The sequence below is a fragment of the Neofelis nebulosa genome, chromosome 14, assembly GCF_028018385.1.
Source record: "Neofelis nebulosa isolate mNeoNeb1 chromosome 14, mNeoNeb1.pri, whole genome shotgun sequence".
NCBI lineage: Eukaryota > Metazoa > Chordata > Mammalia > Carnivora > Felidae > Neofelis > Neofelis nebulosa.
In genome coordinates, this window is record NC_080795.1 from 25,854,199 (window position 1) to 25,870,149 (window position 15,951).

At 36.3% G+C, this 15,951-nt stretch overlaps 1 long non-coding RNA gene across 4 annotated transcripts in view; it reads right to left on the minus strand.

Moving 5' to 3' along the window:
* Positions 1–10,612: 10,612 nt before the first annotated feature.
* LOC131495098 (uncharacterized) overlaps positions 10,613–15,951 on the minus strand; it is a 38,857-nt gene continuing 33,518 nt past the window's right edge. For all 4 annotated transcript variants that reach the window (XR_009253759.1, XR_009253760.1, XR_009253758.1 and 1 more), the window contains one exon: positions 10,613–11,576. This is a non-coding gene — a long non-coding RNA (uncharacterized LOC131495098). The remainder of the gene's footprint in view (positions 11,577–15,951) is intronic.

The following is a 15,951-nucleotide window of genomic DNA, read 5'->3' on the forward strand; positions in this document are numbered from 1 at the left end:
CACTTTTTTTGGTTCTTGTTCATAATGTTAGTAGTGGACTTAACACCTTGCTTATGGTTAGTTGCCGATATATCTATATTTCCTGATGCATTAGAAGAAAGTTGCCTGCCTTCTTACTAACGTCATGGCATTTAACTTTTTAAGCCCCATGTTCTCATGTATAACACGGGGATAATAATGACATGCACCTCATAGGGATAAAAAAGCCATTGAATCAAATGATGAATACAAAGTGCTCATGATAGTACCTGATATACAGTACATGTTTCTCATTGTTATATGCAAAATACCTACTGTGCCCGACACATAGTATACAATTGGTACATTGGAACTTAGGCCATTCTTATCATCCCCTTATTCTGTATCCCTTCAGGATCTATGGATTCACTTAGTATTTAGTACATCACACTTGTTTGTAGTACTTTACATTAGGGCTCCCTAATACATTATGGTTCTCGTGTGTGTTCCTCTTTATATATATGAGAATATATATGTGGCATATAAGTTTGGTAAATGCAGGACAAAGTTAAAGAGAGTTTTCAATTTCATTAATATGTTAATGGACATTAAAAATCTCTTATGCAGCTTTGTTAATACCTACTTGACTAATCTCCACATCCATCACCTTTCTTTAAAACAGTTTCTCCAGGGGTGCCTGGGTGGTTCAGTCAGTTAGGCGTCCAACTTCGGCTCAGGTCACGATCTCGCGGTCCGTGAGTTTGAGCCCCGCGTCGGGCTCTGTGCTGACAGCTCGGAGCCTGTTTCAGATTCTGTGTCGCCCTCTCTCTCTGACCCTCCCCTGTTCATGCTCTGTCTCTCTCTGTCTCAAAAATAAAAATAAAAAAACGTTAAAAAAAATTTTAAAGCAGTTTCTCCAATGTTGCCCTGTAATTTTTTAGTTTTAATGCCTAGAGACATTAGTTGCATATAGGTTCATAAATGGGAGGGGCTGGACCTCTGATTGCCTTTGTATCTTTACACAGCACACCATCTGGGTTGGTGATGCTGGGGATTTCATCTTTAAACATCAACCTGACTTGCATATTTACACTGCTTTTTAAAAAAATTTTAATGTTTTTATTCATTTTTGAGAGACAGAGCATGAGCGGGGGAGGGATAGAGAGAGAGGGAGACAGAATCTGAAGCAGACTCCAGGCTCTGAGCTGTCAGTCAGCACAGAGCCCAACATGGGACCCGAACTCAGAAAGCATGGGATCATGACCTGAGCCGAAGTGGGATGCTTAACCCACTGAGCCACCCGGGTGCCCCGCATATTTACGTTGTTGACTGATGTGGCCACAGCTCCTTCTCATCTGTTTCTCAGGACCAGCAGTGTGTGGGAGTCCCCTAAACATAGGGGCCCTGCTACAGTTCACAACTTCTTTGAATATCTGTGTGGCTCTCGGGCACTGAGGTGTTAGAAAAGCAGAAATCCTTATCCATGAAGAGAATTGCTGCTGCTCTCCTCCTCATTCTTTCCCAGGCTCCAGACCAAAAGTGCTAGGGTCCTGTCAAGTTCTCAATTGGAGGATCAGGTTTTGTGTAAGGAAATCCAATGCGACAGAAATCCCGTGAGATTTCCTCCAGGAACTCCTAAGTAGGTGATCCATCAAGGGTGGAATTTTCTACAAAAGTCAGGCATTACCAGATCTCACTGGGGATTTAAATGGCCCCAAGTGACAGCAAAACCTAAATCCCTTGAGGGTTCTTAAAGAAGAGGTTCATGAAGGAGTGGAGTGAAACGTCTTCGTCTACAAAAAACCTCTTGAGTCACATTTTAAAGTATCTGCAAAAATCAGTCTTGCATACAGAAACCATAGAAATCTATTGACAAAAGTAATATATGGGAATGCATTTAGAGGAAAGATCACTGAATCTCTCCTTGTCATTAGAGCATTTCATAATAAAATGGTCATTTCATTTCTATTTGTATTATGATGCATTGCAATTGATATTATCGCATATATACATATGCCTTCTGTTCACATAGAGCTACTGTAGAAAAAATACCTTAAGGAAGAATTCTAATAACTCTCAGTGCAGCAATTTTGTTAGTAAAAATTATTTTTTTCCTTTAAAAAATGTTTTAATGTTTATTTTTGAGAGAGAGAGAAAGAGAGAGAGAGAGAGAGAGAGAGAGAGAGAGAGCACACACAGGGGAAGGGCAGACAGAGAGAAACACAGAATCCGAAGCAGGCTCCAGGCTCCGAGCTGTCAGCACAGAGCCCGACGTGGGGCTCGAACTCATGAACCATGAGACCATGACCCGAGCTGAAGTCGGATGCTCAACCAACTGAGTCACCCAGGTGCCCCTTTTTTCTTTCTTTCTTTTTTTAAATTTTTTAACGTTTAACTTATTTTTGACACACCACACACACACACACACACACACACAGTAGGGGAAGGGTAGAGAGAGGGAGTGTTAGTAAACAGTTTTAAAAGGACAAAGTATGCATTGAGGGAAATAAAGATGTTCTCCTTTAACAACATCTCTATATTTTATTCGAAATATAAAAGCAAAAATAAATTAGTCTCACATCCAAACTAAAGAATCCACTCGGTTTTCAGATTAAAACTATGATGTTTCTGGGTAAGTCTGATAAACTTTGTTGCCAAATAGCTTTCGCCATTTTGTCACCCTCTCCTCCAATTGTATCCAGGAACTATTTTAGGCCTTGGTGAGCTACAGGGCTGGGTGCTGTTCAGCCACGTGGATCTGAAAAGATAACAGTCCTTTGTTATGTAGTAACCACACTGCAGTTGAAGATGAGGTTCAAGGGCAAGAATGAGTTTTCTAAAGAGGTCTTTGCCTTGAGAACGGCTTTGGCACACAGTGTCACCCTAAGGGGAATATTTTGGAGGGGGTCCCTCGTGCTAACACTGCTTTCACCATTTCATTAATTTTTCATCGGACACACGAGCGCTTTAAACATTGTACCTTAAAGACTTTTTCAACCTCAGTGTATATGAGGGCTTCACCTGGTTTTACAGAGTAGTAGCATCTTTGCTGACTAATAAGCACAGCTTTCATGCCATGCTCCAGCTCAGATCTTACATCTAGCAGGAAAGAAAAGTTGCGCTGTTTGTATGGATCACTCTGCCTATTAAAAAAAAAAAAATCCTCCAGAATTTTCCTTTTCAAAATAGAACCTGCAAGCCAATGGCCACAATACTTGATTTCAAGTCCTCTGGTACAGGTTCATCTGTTTGAAGAAGGTGCTACCTCAGCACAAGGACCTTATGTTTTTGTGGCCACGGGCCATAACAGTAACATGTTAGGTACTGCTTTATTTATTTATTTATTTAGTTAGTTAGTTAGTTATTTTTGGGAGAGCGTATGCAGGGGAAGGGCAGGGAGAGGGAGACAGAGGATCCAAAGTGGGCTCTGTGCTGACAAGCTGACAGCAGCGAGACCGATGTGGGGCTTAAACTCATGAACCATCAGATCATGACCTGAGCTGATGTCAGACGCTCAACTGACTGAGCCAACAAGGTGCCCCTATTTAAAACCTAAATTTAAGAAGGAAAATTAGCTTAGATTCAGCACTTTTACCATAAATTATAGTTTCTGAGTAGATGAAACTAATTTGGGAGGCAGATGTGAACGAAAATACATTCCCTTGAAGTTCCCAAATTCTGTTTCTGATCATTTAAAAAAAGGAATATAGGGTTTGTATTAAGCCCTCTATCAGGAGAAAAAAATAAAAATATTAACACCTACCATTGTTGCTGCTGTGGGAATACCTGTTTTTATTTCATACAGGAGTAAATAGTCACATAAAGTATTCATTAATAGCCAGGAAACAAATCAGACTTGCCCTTAGGCAGCCTTAACTAATGCACTTATCTTTATTAGAGAAGGTTTTAAGTGAACAATATTTCAAAAATCAGAACAAACAAATATTTTTATCTTTTCACTATATTCTAATTTGGTGCTCAAATCCATAAAGATGGTCATTTAGAACAATACCTTATAACTGTTAACACTTGAAATAAATCTTTTACACATTCAAGTCTTCCAACTACTTTGCAAATTTTTCTTCTTTTGCTCTGAAATGTATCAGAACCTTAGAGAAATTAGAAAAATAAGGCTATACCTATAAACGTATTCACACATAAGAAACACAAAGATACTGTTTAGCATGTGTGTGCACGTGTGTGTGTGTGTGTGTGTCTACATAAGATAAACGCATCATCAGCTATTCTGTCAAGATTAATTTCTTAACCACCTTAACTTTTAAAAAGTTTTTAATTCTACTTTTTATTTTATTTATTTATTTTTTTAACATGAAATTTATTGCCAAATTGGTTTCCATACAACACCCAGTGCTCGTCCCAAGAGGTGCCAGAGAAAAGCATCTGATCTCAACATACTTACTTGCTCACGTGTTAGCCACCACACCGATAGAGCCTCTAATCCTTGACCCCACCCCCTGAACTCACTAACTACACTCGCTAAATCCTTGACCCAGACCAAGGAGAAGTGAAAAGACCAGCTGATTTTTTTTCAGTATCATTTGAATTGTACTAAGGAATGCCAGAAGTTTCCAGATAAGTCTCCTGCTTCAAGACAAGATTGTGCAATCTCCATTTCACCTGTTTTTTTCTTTTCCTGTAAAGTTCTAAGAAAGAGTCCTCATCAGAATTTGATACAGACGTGCCAGCTCTACATTTTATTTTCAAAAGAAGCACCATGAAGTTTGTGAAGTTTTAAATAATAAATTCTTTTTTTAGTCTTCTTTCACAATCGGTAACTGCAGCAAACACTGGGAGGAAAAAAAAACATGAGAAAAATATGAGAAAATCAATTTTATCTCTACAATTACAGGAAATAAGCTCTATGGAATATTCTTCTTGATTGGATTGGATCCGAATCATCAAATGAAAGACATTTTATCCATTTGGCTTATTCATAGAATGTGCTTTATTGCATTATATAGTAAACTGGAAGATATTGGGTGAGTCATTTAACTACTCGCCAAGGCTCATTTAGTAAAATACCACCCCTGGTGCTCTATATGTTATGACAGAGGCTTAGAGAAGAAAATGTATTTTATAGCTATTATCAATAGTAGTCACAATCTTTTGTCGTGTTAGGGAAGATATTTCGTATAAAAATAAAAGAAGCCACTGACCTAGGAGGTAAATGATTTGCCTCATGTCACAGAGAGGTTGAGGGAGATCAAGGTCTCCTGGCTCCCCGTCTGGTACACAAACTAGTGGAACACATTACTCTCATAAATGCACGTAGTTGATAAGAGGGTTCCTATTTCCAGGAAGACATTACTTACATGCCTTTTTGGGTGAAAAGGGATGTTAAGCCACAAACATTGTTTTTTTGTTTTTGTTTTTGTTTTTTTTTTTTTGTTTTTTTAACCTCCCTACCATCGTAGATGGGCACACTTGAATTAAATAAAATACCTTACCATCCAGAGAAACCTGCTATAAATAATGAGAAAGGACTACAAAGCTTCATGTTTTTTTTCTTGAATAGGGAGGAATGAAGTAAAAGTGTTTGGACACTCAGAAACTGTATCCTAAATGTAAGAAATCATGTTTGTCCCCAAAGAAAGTCATATGATAAACACATGGGCTTGTAAAACAGCCTACTCCAAACCACGTACTGAAGTGAAAGAGAGAGTTGAAGATGTATTTTATTTGATGAGCCATATACAAATCGTAGTATATGTTCACAACCTCATTAAATAAATGCAGCTCCCTTGGAACAAACCAAACATGGTCACAAACTTCCTGAGTCTATTTCGGGAAACAGAACTGCTGGGCAAGTTAAGTTTCAGGCCACGGACCAACCACAAGAGCCACAAGTACGGCTGGGGGGATAAATTTGGAAACCCATAGTGCAGAGCCTGGGGGATTCCTTCGAGGCCTGGGAGCAGACCAGTGAGCAGTTACTCAGGGAATTACCGTATTTGTTCATATATGACATATTTGAAAAGTGGGAGTTAAAACATTGACCCTGCTTCTAGTTCTATACCCCAATTTCACGTGTGCTTGAAAACCAATATGGTAAAATTGGGCTGGCTGGGCGGAACAAATAGATTTCAGCTCTGCATGCACACACACACACATACACACACACACACGGAAAATGTGCACATTTCTAAGTAGGGTATTAATTTTTTACCTATTGTTATAGGTCAAATATATTATCAACACTTCGGTGTTTTTTAAAGTCTCAGATCAGGTTTTCTCCAAATGTGCAAGGACCTTGCTGGTATATAGATACATTCTTAGGGATTCGGGTAGTCTCTTAATTTTTTTCAGTGTTAGGTTTTCACTGTTCTGATAACCTTTAAAAACTTAATATAGCATATTCTGGATCATCTGGAGGATCCCAAACTGCCATTTGATTTGTGCTTACAAACAAATTGATGCCACATGGTATTTCTAAAGAGAAAAAAATGGCTTTAATATATAAACCATGCATTCACCCTCAAATGAAGGCCAAATGCTGTCATGATTTACTGTACAAAAGAAGTTTTCACAGCAGTTCCCAAAGGGCAAATCGGGGTGAACTGAATCATCACATAATACATGGTAATGTAGACCTCGCAGTCCTGCAACAGGGAAGCTGTAAAGTCGGTTCTTTGTGCCAAGACCCCTGGCTTCCACTTCCATGACATATTTGGACCATGCATCAGGGGTACAGGGAATCCGGAGATGGTCACCAGCAGCAGGCATCCTGTAGGACATGTTTCTCGGAAGGCTTTATTGGAACACATTTTCGTGCGGTGGGGGCATAAAGAGAAGCTCACCTGTCAGCCTAGTACAGGATTATAGAATAGCAAATTTGGGCAGAAATAACTAAAATGAAAGAAACATCCTTGACAGAGGCTTTGTCATGCAAATTAGGTCTATTTAAAAATTCAATGTGCGGCAATTATAGATTAAAAGACTGAGAACTTTCCGGAAGCATGTTGTATCCCATGCTATGATGCTCAGTAAAGTTTGAACACAGTTGTAAGACAGGCTGTAAACATTGATGAAACGTGGTCCCTACCCTTAGGGTACTTACATTTTAAGGAAGGAGACAGTCTCCCAATGAATTAATTTCAGTATAATTGGGATGCTATGGAAGAAAGAGAAGAGCCCTTTTCTAACCTGATACAGAAGAAGGACGAAATAAGCAGGAACCAAAGCAGGCTCATGAAGACGTGCATCAGAAGTAGAGGCACAGAATTTGAGAGGTAAAAAGAAGAGTATCAGACACAAAGTCCACAACAGAGGCACTGTCCTAAGGAGCAAGCTTTGGCTCTTCTGCTAAACACCAACACAACACACACTGTGCAGGAATAACATTTCGAGTCACTATAGTTTCTTGGCACATTGTACGTAATTCAGAGTCTGAGGGTCAGACTTCTCAACTCATCCTGCTGTTCTTCTAATAAAGTCACAAAGCATTAAGTATACCAATAACACATTTTATACAGTAGTGACAAATAATCCAAGCCTCTTAGAGTATTTCTAGTTATCTCAAAAGGCAGTGCAAAAATCTTAAACACAATTTTCACTCTTCTCAAAATTAAAAAAAAAAAGAAACGATATTTGTATGGGAAAATTATTTTTAATTTAAGGTACACCTTATTATGTCTGTAAAAGTGCAGAAGATGTGGTGCCTTCTAAGAGTTAGCTAAAGAATCAGAACAATTCAGATTGAAATTGTGCTAAACTTATCAGAGTTTTGTGGCTTGGTTAGCTGTTGGAATAGCCCGTATTGCCAGGCATATCTCCAAGAACCACATTTTAGTTTTTCATTCTCATTCCGGAGTAACTTATAAATAGTGAGAGCTAAAAAAGTCTTCTGCCTCTGCTGCTTTAAGGTCAGTGCCACAAATCAGCCTGGAAAGCCAAAATCCAATCGGTCCAAAGAGCCCCTCGTAGTTCGGATGCTTACAAGTTTCAGCTGTAAGCCTGCAGATCACAGAAGCAAGTTGCAGCACAAAACTGAAAAGGTTGCAAGCTTCAAAGCGAATTCTAAGTAATGGGATCTTGAGCTGAAAGTACTCTAGAAATCTGATGAAGTTCAATAGCTAAGTGCCTGACATCAGTTTCAATAAATTGGAAACTGTGAACTTATTTACAATAGTAACTATTCTCCCCAGCCCCACCCAAACTCCTGGGATTCTATTGTAATTTAGACACAGAGAATGGTGTAATAACAACCCAGAGAAGATAAATGTAGAACATAAAAAGATCAGTCCTAATTACAGTTTATATCGGCGTTGGGTAAGAATTTTGCCTTCTGGAAGGTTATCCAAACCAAATTCTGGACCCTTGGAGAATGTTCTGCTTTATTTATCGTTCTGCAATATTGCCTGCCTTTTTCCAGTGTTCTTTGTATTTAAGAAATATTTTGTACGTGTCCCTGTTTTGCAGCCTAGCTGCTGATTTCAGTGAAAAATGGATGGTGGGGCACTTATTCGTGTAAATATTTTTCTTTTTGTTTTTCGCATTCTTTAACAATAAAAACCTTATAACTTCATTCCCCCAGGTAATGATAGAAGCCAGGCAGAAATTATTTCAAAGAAAAAAAATGAGATTAATATTTCAGTTTTGCAAAACAGGAAGAACTTAGGTAGTATATAAAAGGGTCATGAATTCACAGGCGAGATTATCTGTAGTGTTTTATCTTCATAAATATAACTGAAAAAATGATTTAGAATTCAGTTGTAATTTGAAATAAACATGTAACTTATTGAAATAAATTGTTTAAAACAAAGTTAAACATTATCAATTAGATCTTTTTACTTTGTCTTTTAGTCATCTTATATCTTTCTTGAAATCTCATTGCGTAGGCATGTTTTATTAATGATCTATTAATAAACATTCACTTAAAACATGACTGATTAAAAAGTAGACCTGATTTTAAGTAAGTGTTCTGAAAATGTTTCATTTATTGAATACGTTGAGGTTTAAGTTCCCATTTATATAGCTGGAGGGTAAATTACAGCTACTCATGCTTGTTTTATCATTATAATGAAAGCATCACTCATATTTGCAACCCTAATTAAAATTCTTCTTTGACCCATATAAATTCAGCCTCTCCCTCAACTAGATTATTTTCAAATTTTTGTATAAACTTTACTATATATGGGTATGATGATGAATGTATCTATCTTTAATATAACATAATCAAGGTTAAGAGAAAGTAAAAATTAGGTTCAGACTTTTTAATACTGCAGGGTACATTTTTAGTACCCTACAAAGGGAATTAGTTCATACGACTCCCATTAACTTTAATGGAACCTGTATGGGCCAACTGTATGCTGAAATTCATAGGAAGTTAAACATCAGTAGAGTTCACTAGCTTCATTTTTTTTTTCCTTTTTGGAACTCTAGTTTTGACTACTTTTACTTTCCACTGGTCTAGAGGGAAGACATATCAATAAAAATAAGTCACCTAAGTGCTTTCCAAGTAAGCCCCCATTTTTTATACATTTGCCTAGAAGTTAGAAATCTGCAAACAATGCCTAATAACACTTGAGACTCAACAAATAAATTCAACCAACTAAAGAACATAGTTTTTAATATGAACATAGTGTTCTTTAAACATGAATATTATAGCACTTGCTGTCCTCCAGTGTTTATTCATTTTTCACATTCCTATTTGTAATTACAATAGCAAAACCAAAGACTTTAGTCATTTTCAATGTATAAAAATTTATTTTACATTTCTATCAACCTGTTAAGTGTTTATATTTGAAATGAAATTTATTTGGAATTCTATATGTTGGTCTTGTTAAAATATTGTGTACAGTCCTCAGGCACTCAAGAAACACATGGACAATTAAAAATTAAAACAGCATCACGAGGCCAAAGGAACCTATCTGTTGTTCACCAGTATCAGCAATATCTTTCCACAATTGTAAATTCAATCACCAGACTATGCAGTGAAGTTATGATCAGTTAACAAATCCATTCAAAAGTATTCAGCATAATATTGAATTCACATTCATCACACAGAATACCAAAAGAGATAAATGAAGGTTCCTCTAATATCAACTCATCCAAGATGTTCATAGCACTGCTGAATTTGGAAACAACTAGGTATCTCTCAGTTTTCTCTTTTTCTCTATCAAAGAGATCAATCTAAATTTAGAATTTTGTAGAAATCTATAGAAATTAAAATCACCATTTTAAAAATTAACTTAAAAACTTTAAAAGAACCTTCAGTGTGAATGTAAGAGAATCTTTCATTTTTACCTTCTTTGGGCATCTAAATAGCCCAAACTGGATTCATCACACAAAAAACTTGGTTTAATCAGGAACGACAAGTAGACACTAATTAGAGCATTGATAATTAACATCATAAATCACTTGATCTTGGATAAATGTTTCATTAAGAAAAAAGATTGGTCAGGGGCGCCTGGGTGGCTCAGTCGGTTGAGCGCCGACTTCGGCTCAGGTCACGATCTCGCGGTCCGTGAGTTCGAGCCCCACATCGGGCCCCTGTGCTGACAGCTCAGAGCCCGGCGCCTGTTTCAGATTCTGTGTCTCCCTCTCTCTGACCCTCCCCCATTCATGCTCTGTCTCTCTCTGTCTCAAAAATAAATAAACGTTAAAAAAAAAATTAAAAAAAAAAAAAAGAAAAAAGATTGGTCAATAAACTCTGTACATAAGTGAAGTTTCCTGTGAAAAAAAAACATTAGTTGGTTATCATGTGAACATCTGAATCATGCATACCATCAATGAATATTAGTGCTGCAAGTAACATTAGCCATCTAGTCTATGCTATCATTTTCTATCTTATTTAAATAAGCTCTACACCCAACATAGGGCTTGAACTCACAACCTCAAGATCAAGAGTTGCATGTTCTACCCACTGAGCCAGCCAGGCACCCCCTATGCCACTATTTTAAAAATAAAGAAATTGAGCCTCCAAGAAGTCAAGTGATTATCCTAAGGTCTTCCAGCTACTTAGATTAAAATCGAAATCTCTTGCATTCATTCACTGAGCAAGTTTTTACTGGGCACCTACACAACATTGGAAATGGGTTAAAGTGATAAACAAAACATACAAGATCCTTGCCATTTTGGATCTGACATTCCAAATGAAGGGATAAGGTAAAGAAGGAAAGAGGTAAAGCAAGGAGACAATTTCAGATAGGGAGCTTCCTCAAAAGGACTTGGTGTAATTTTTAACAACTAAGAATGCAGCTAATTGATAGTATTTCTCTTCTCAACTCTCGATATTTCCTTCCTCTTTTCGAAGTTAAAAATAAAGAGAGAGATTTATCAGTGATCTACCATACATCTCATTGGTCAGGTCCTCTCAAAAGACATACACATATTCACGAAACACATCCATATTTGCCACGCTTCATCATACTCATGTTTGTCAGCTGTCAAAGATGGCCACTTTTATCAGAGTTTCTCGCTGTCTGACTTCTGCAGTTTTGGATTGTTGAGTTTGTTCCTGTGTCACAGGAAAAGTTCAAAGACTAAAAACCTAAGACCATGTGCTCAAAATAATTTCAGGAAAGTTTACTGTAAGGTTTCTCTTCCAGAGCAAAATGGTTGTCCCTCCATGGTTATTTTTCATTCCGTGTGATTTTCTGCGTAGAGAACAAAAGAGAGTTTGAAAGATGAGGTGGGGTATGAATCTGGCTGCTTGTAATTCTACGAAATGATACTGACTGTCTTGTCTTCAATGTCAGACAGTAAAACTGCTTCCTCTAACTAGCAAAAGAGATGCTCAATGCTTTTGTCTTTCATTTTTTCTTAATGCATAATTTATATATGGCCCATTTATTAATAACCATGAAGTGTTTTACCTGGAAATCTGCTCACAAAAGAACAGAATATACAGAATTAAAATGAACATTTCATAAGGTAGATATTATCTTTATATTAAAAAAAAGTGCCCTAGTTAATTCTTTCTGAGATTGTTGAATAAAATCCAACAGAAATTATTCAATTATTAATATAACTATATTTATCACGTTAAACAAGAATTTCAACTATATCCTGGTTACTGATAAGTCCCAAGGGGAATAAAACATTTTTAATAATGACATATTCTACCTAGAAGAGAAAATATTTCAATAAAGCACCATTTATGTGCATTTCTTGAAGGCAGAGAAACTTTATTATTCATCTTGTATGTGTTTTCCTTGCCTAACCTAATAGCATTACATTGTAATGATGACAAAATCTACAATAGCTAATATTTATGAAAAAAATTAGTATTTGTGAGGCAACAGTCTTCTAATTCAGGTATTATTATCATGTCATGTTACTGATGAAGAGAGCTTAAATATTTTGCCCAATGTCACTCAGTTGATGAGAGGAAGAGCTGGGATTTGAATGGAAGCATCTGACCCCAGAACCCAGCTGCTTCACCAGTAACTACTATTTTCCACAACTTGCTCAGAGTAGACATTAAAAAATACATTTAAATTAAATTGAAATCCTGATAGATTAGTCTCCTTGATATAAACCATTAAAAAGACAAACTTGTGGGTAAATGTTGAGGGTAAAAAGTAAAACATTTAGTTCATTGAATATTCTATGCATTCCAAATATTCTAGGCCTTATGGAAGTCTAGAGCTGAGGAAGGATTTTAGCAATCATTCCAATCCAGTCCCTTCCATTTTCAGATACGGAACTAATCCCTTCTGCGAGCAGAGAGGTGACTCAGGTTACTTAGAGGCATACAACTTGTTAATGGGAAAGCCAAATTTCCTAATTTCCAAGCAAAAAAAAAATTGAATTACATTTGTTTTTGTTTATTTGAAAGTGAATTAATTATACCTAGGCCATTGCTTTATATAATATGGCAGACTCTTAAAGTGTCCTCTATCATCCCTAATTCTTGATGTCCATGACCTTATGTGATCTCCTTTCCCTGAGTGTGGATGAGATCTGTGGTGTACTCTTAACCACCAGAATATGGTAAAAGCAATGGAATGCATTAGTGACATGTATGTGGTTATTTGATTACTTCCATAAGGCCATAGTTCCCATTTTGCAGAAATGTCTCTTGCTCTTTCTGGCTTTGATGACACAAGCAGTCATGTTGGAATGTGGTGAGGTGCTGAGGAGAACCAATGGCCTGTATGGACATCCAGCTGAGAGCTAGCAAGAAAATGAGGACCTCAGTTCTACATCCACAAGAAAATGAGTTATAGCAGTAACCTAAGTGAATTTGCAAATGGATCCTTCCCTAGTTGAACGTTCACATGAGAACTCAACCTTGACAATATCTCCATTGCAGTCTTTCAGAGGACACAGCTGAGCTGTCCTTAGACTCCCAATCACAGAAACTGTGAGATAATAAATATCTGTTGTTTCAAACTACCACTTTTAGGGTAATTTCTTATACAACAATAGAAAACTAGTACATGTAGTCTTCTTTGTTATGGCAAGAATCTGATGCTGAATTTAATTATTCTCAAACTAAATAAGTTTAGTTAGGTAAGGTTTAGTTACTTTTTATGTAATAGGAGAACCTCAATAAATATTTATTGAAGGAAGGAGTGATAAAAACATCTTTAGTATAACATCAGTAAGGAAGAAGTGAGGTCTGATCATGGCAATAATATTATAATTTTTTAAAAAAAAATTATTACCTAAATCACCATTCATTCTTTATTTATATGTACATAGAAAATGAAGTCAAAATGGCTTAAGATTAGAAAGGAAGAAATGACTTAGCCTTTAGAAATTTGTTGTGACTTTTCTACATATGTGGTATCCGTAATGCTATCATAACTTTTTCTGTTACTTTAGCGTCAGTGCTATAAAGCATTCATCAGTGTGGCTGTTTAATAACCGTTCCATGTTTAAGTTCATTAAGAGAACCGCTTTTGACTGAATTCTTCATTTTAAAACTCTACATCACACTTGAATGGGCATTTATTTTATTCCTACGTTATTCAGACATTCTATAATGCCTAGTAAAAAGTCTTCAAAAACCAACTAGCTATGAAAAACAGATATGTGGATTTGAGTGTTCAATGAAAATGCTAGCCTGTTGTTTTTAATGTGACTATCCATAAAGTTAAGATACACTGGAGCTATTTCTATAGCGGTAACCAGTCAATTTGTCATTGACTGTAACATTACTAGGATTATAGGCAAATGAAGTTAAATAATTAGCTATTAAAACAATCTCAAATTTAAAACATAGGGATTTTATTTTGTACCCTTAAAAGGAACTTGCAAAATTGGTTTCCGGGCATATAACATTTCCTGTGTACTGAAAAAAATTTTACCTATATTAAAAAAAAATTAAATCATCCAGTTTGCTTCATTTTACAGGTGAAATATTAAAGTGCAGGGAGAGACCAATTCAAGGACAAGAAAACGGTCAGTGACAGAATAGCTTCGTCAATCTATTCTCCTGAATTTTACTAATAAAGAAAGACTTGTAATTTCTTGTGCATTTATCAAACCTTAACAATGGAGAGTGACAAAGGCAGAACATACAAGTCATGTGTTCTTGTCTTATTTTAAAATACAAGGACCAAGGGGTGCCTGGGTGGCTCAGTCGGTTAAGCGGCTGACTTCGGCTCAGGTCATGATCTCGCGGTTGGTGAGTTCGATCCCGGCGTTCGATCCCCGCGTGGGGCTCTGTGCTGACAGCTCAGAGCCTGGAGCCTGTTTCAGATTCTGTGTCTCCCTCTCTCTGACCCTCCCCCGTTCATGCTTTGTCTCTCTCTGTCTCAAAAATAAACGTTAAAAAAAATTTTTTTTAAAAAAATACAAGGACCGAAGCATGAGAAATCTTAGTTTCGACATATAGATTTATGCATTCTGATACACCACAGATACCAAGTAAAGGTTAATAAAAGGAAATTGGAAGAAGTCATTTCCCAAAAGAAAGGGATGAATCTTAAGAAATCATGGTTGTGGAGGAGAAGGTATACAGCATGTTAATACATCAAATAATTTTTTAAAATGAATTTATTAATAAACAGCTAGTGGGATTCATTGTGTTTGCTGAACTTGAATCATTACTTTTTGTACTTTTGAAAGAAACTAGATAGTTATCATTCACGATTCTAACCACAAATAATGAAGGCCAGAATATTAAAAATAATGAAATTTGAAAAAAAACATAAATTCAAAAATTTCAAATAAACTGTAGATTATTGATAACACATGAAAGAGTTCTGAATTTATTTCTGGATATTATAAAGTATGTAACAGTTTAACAATTTACCATCTCTATAGATGTTATGTGTACTATATTAGGTGAAAAAGTAGAACTATGAGAACTTGAAATAATTTTAGAAAGTCTAAAATAACCAAACGCTGTCCAACTCTAATGTTTATTCACATTTAAAATTGAAAATCTAGATTTTAGGATTGTTTTTTGTTTATTCCAGAATACAATGTTGTATTTTTCTTATTCTTCTTAGACAAAGGGGTAAAAGTGTATAGAAGAGGGAACGTATTTTTACATACATCTTAAAATAACGATTGGGATACGAAAGCAATTGGAAAAACTGAAAACGATATTTTACAAACAGTATTCTAAAAGAAGACCTCCTGAAACAACCTGTTCCACAGGTAACACTGGGGCATCAGTTTAAATAAGAAAGCTTTTACCAACTTTTACTGGCTGCGGTGTATGAACTTTGGAGCTCTTTAGAACTGCATGGTTTTCATACTCGGTATGCCTGCATGCATATATGTGTATAGATAATTGCTATGCCTTGTACCAAGGATATGAACTGTGTAAAATTACTGTAGGAAGTTGTAAATGATGTATGAAATGAGAAATCTTTGCCCACTGGCAGTACATAGATAGAACAGAGATAGTGACGTACAATCTCTTCTCTGTCATTTGTCATAGTATTCATCTTATAAAAGGCAGAACATATCAATAAACCTGAGTGTGGAACATGCATACTAAACAATACATATTATTTCTCCTTTTTTAGGTCTCTTGTCTTCTTAAAAACCAGTTTACAAAAACCTTTC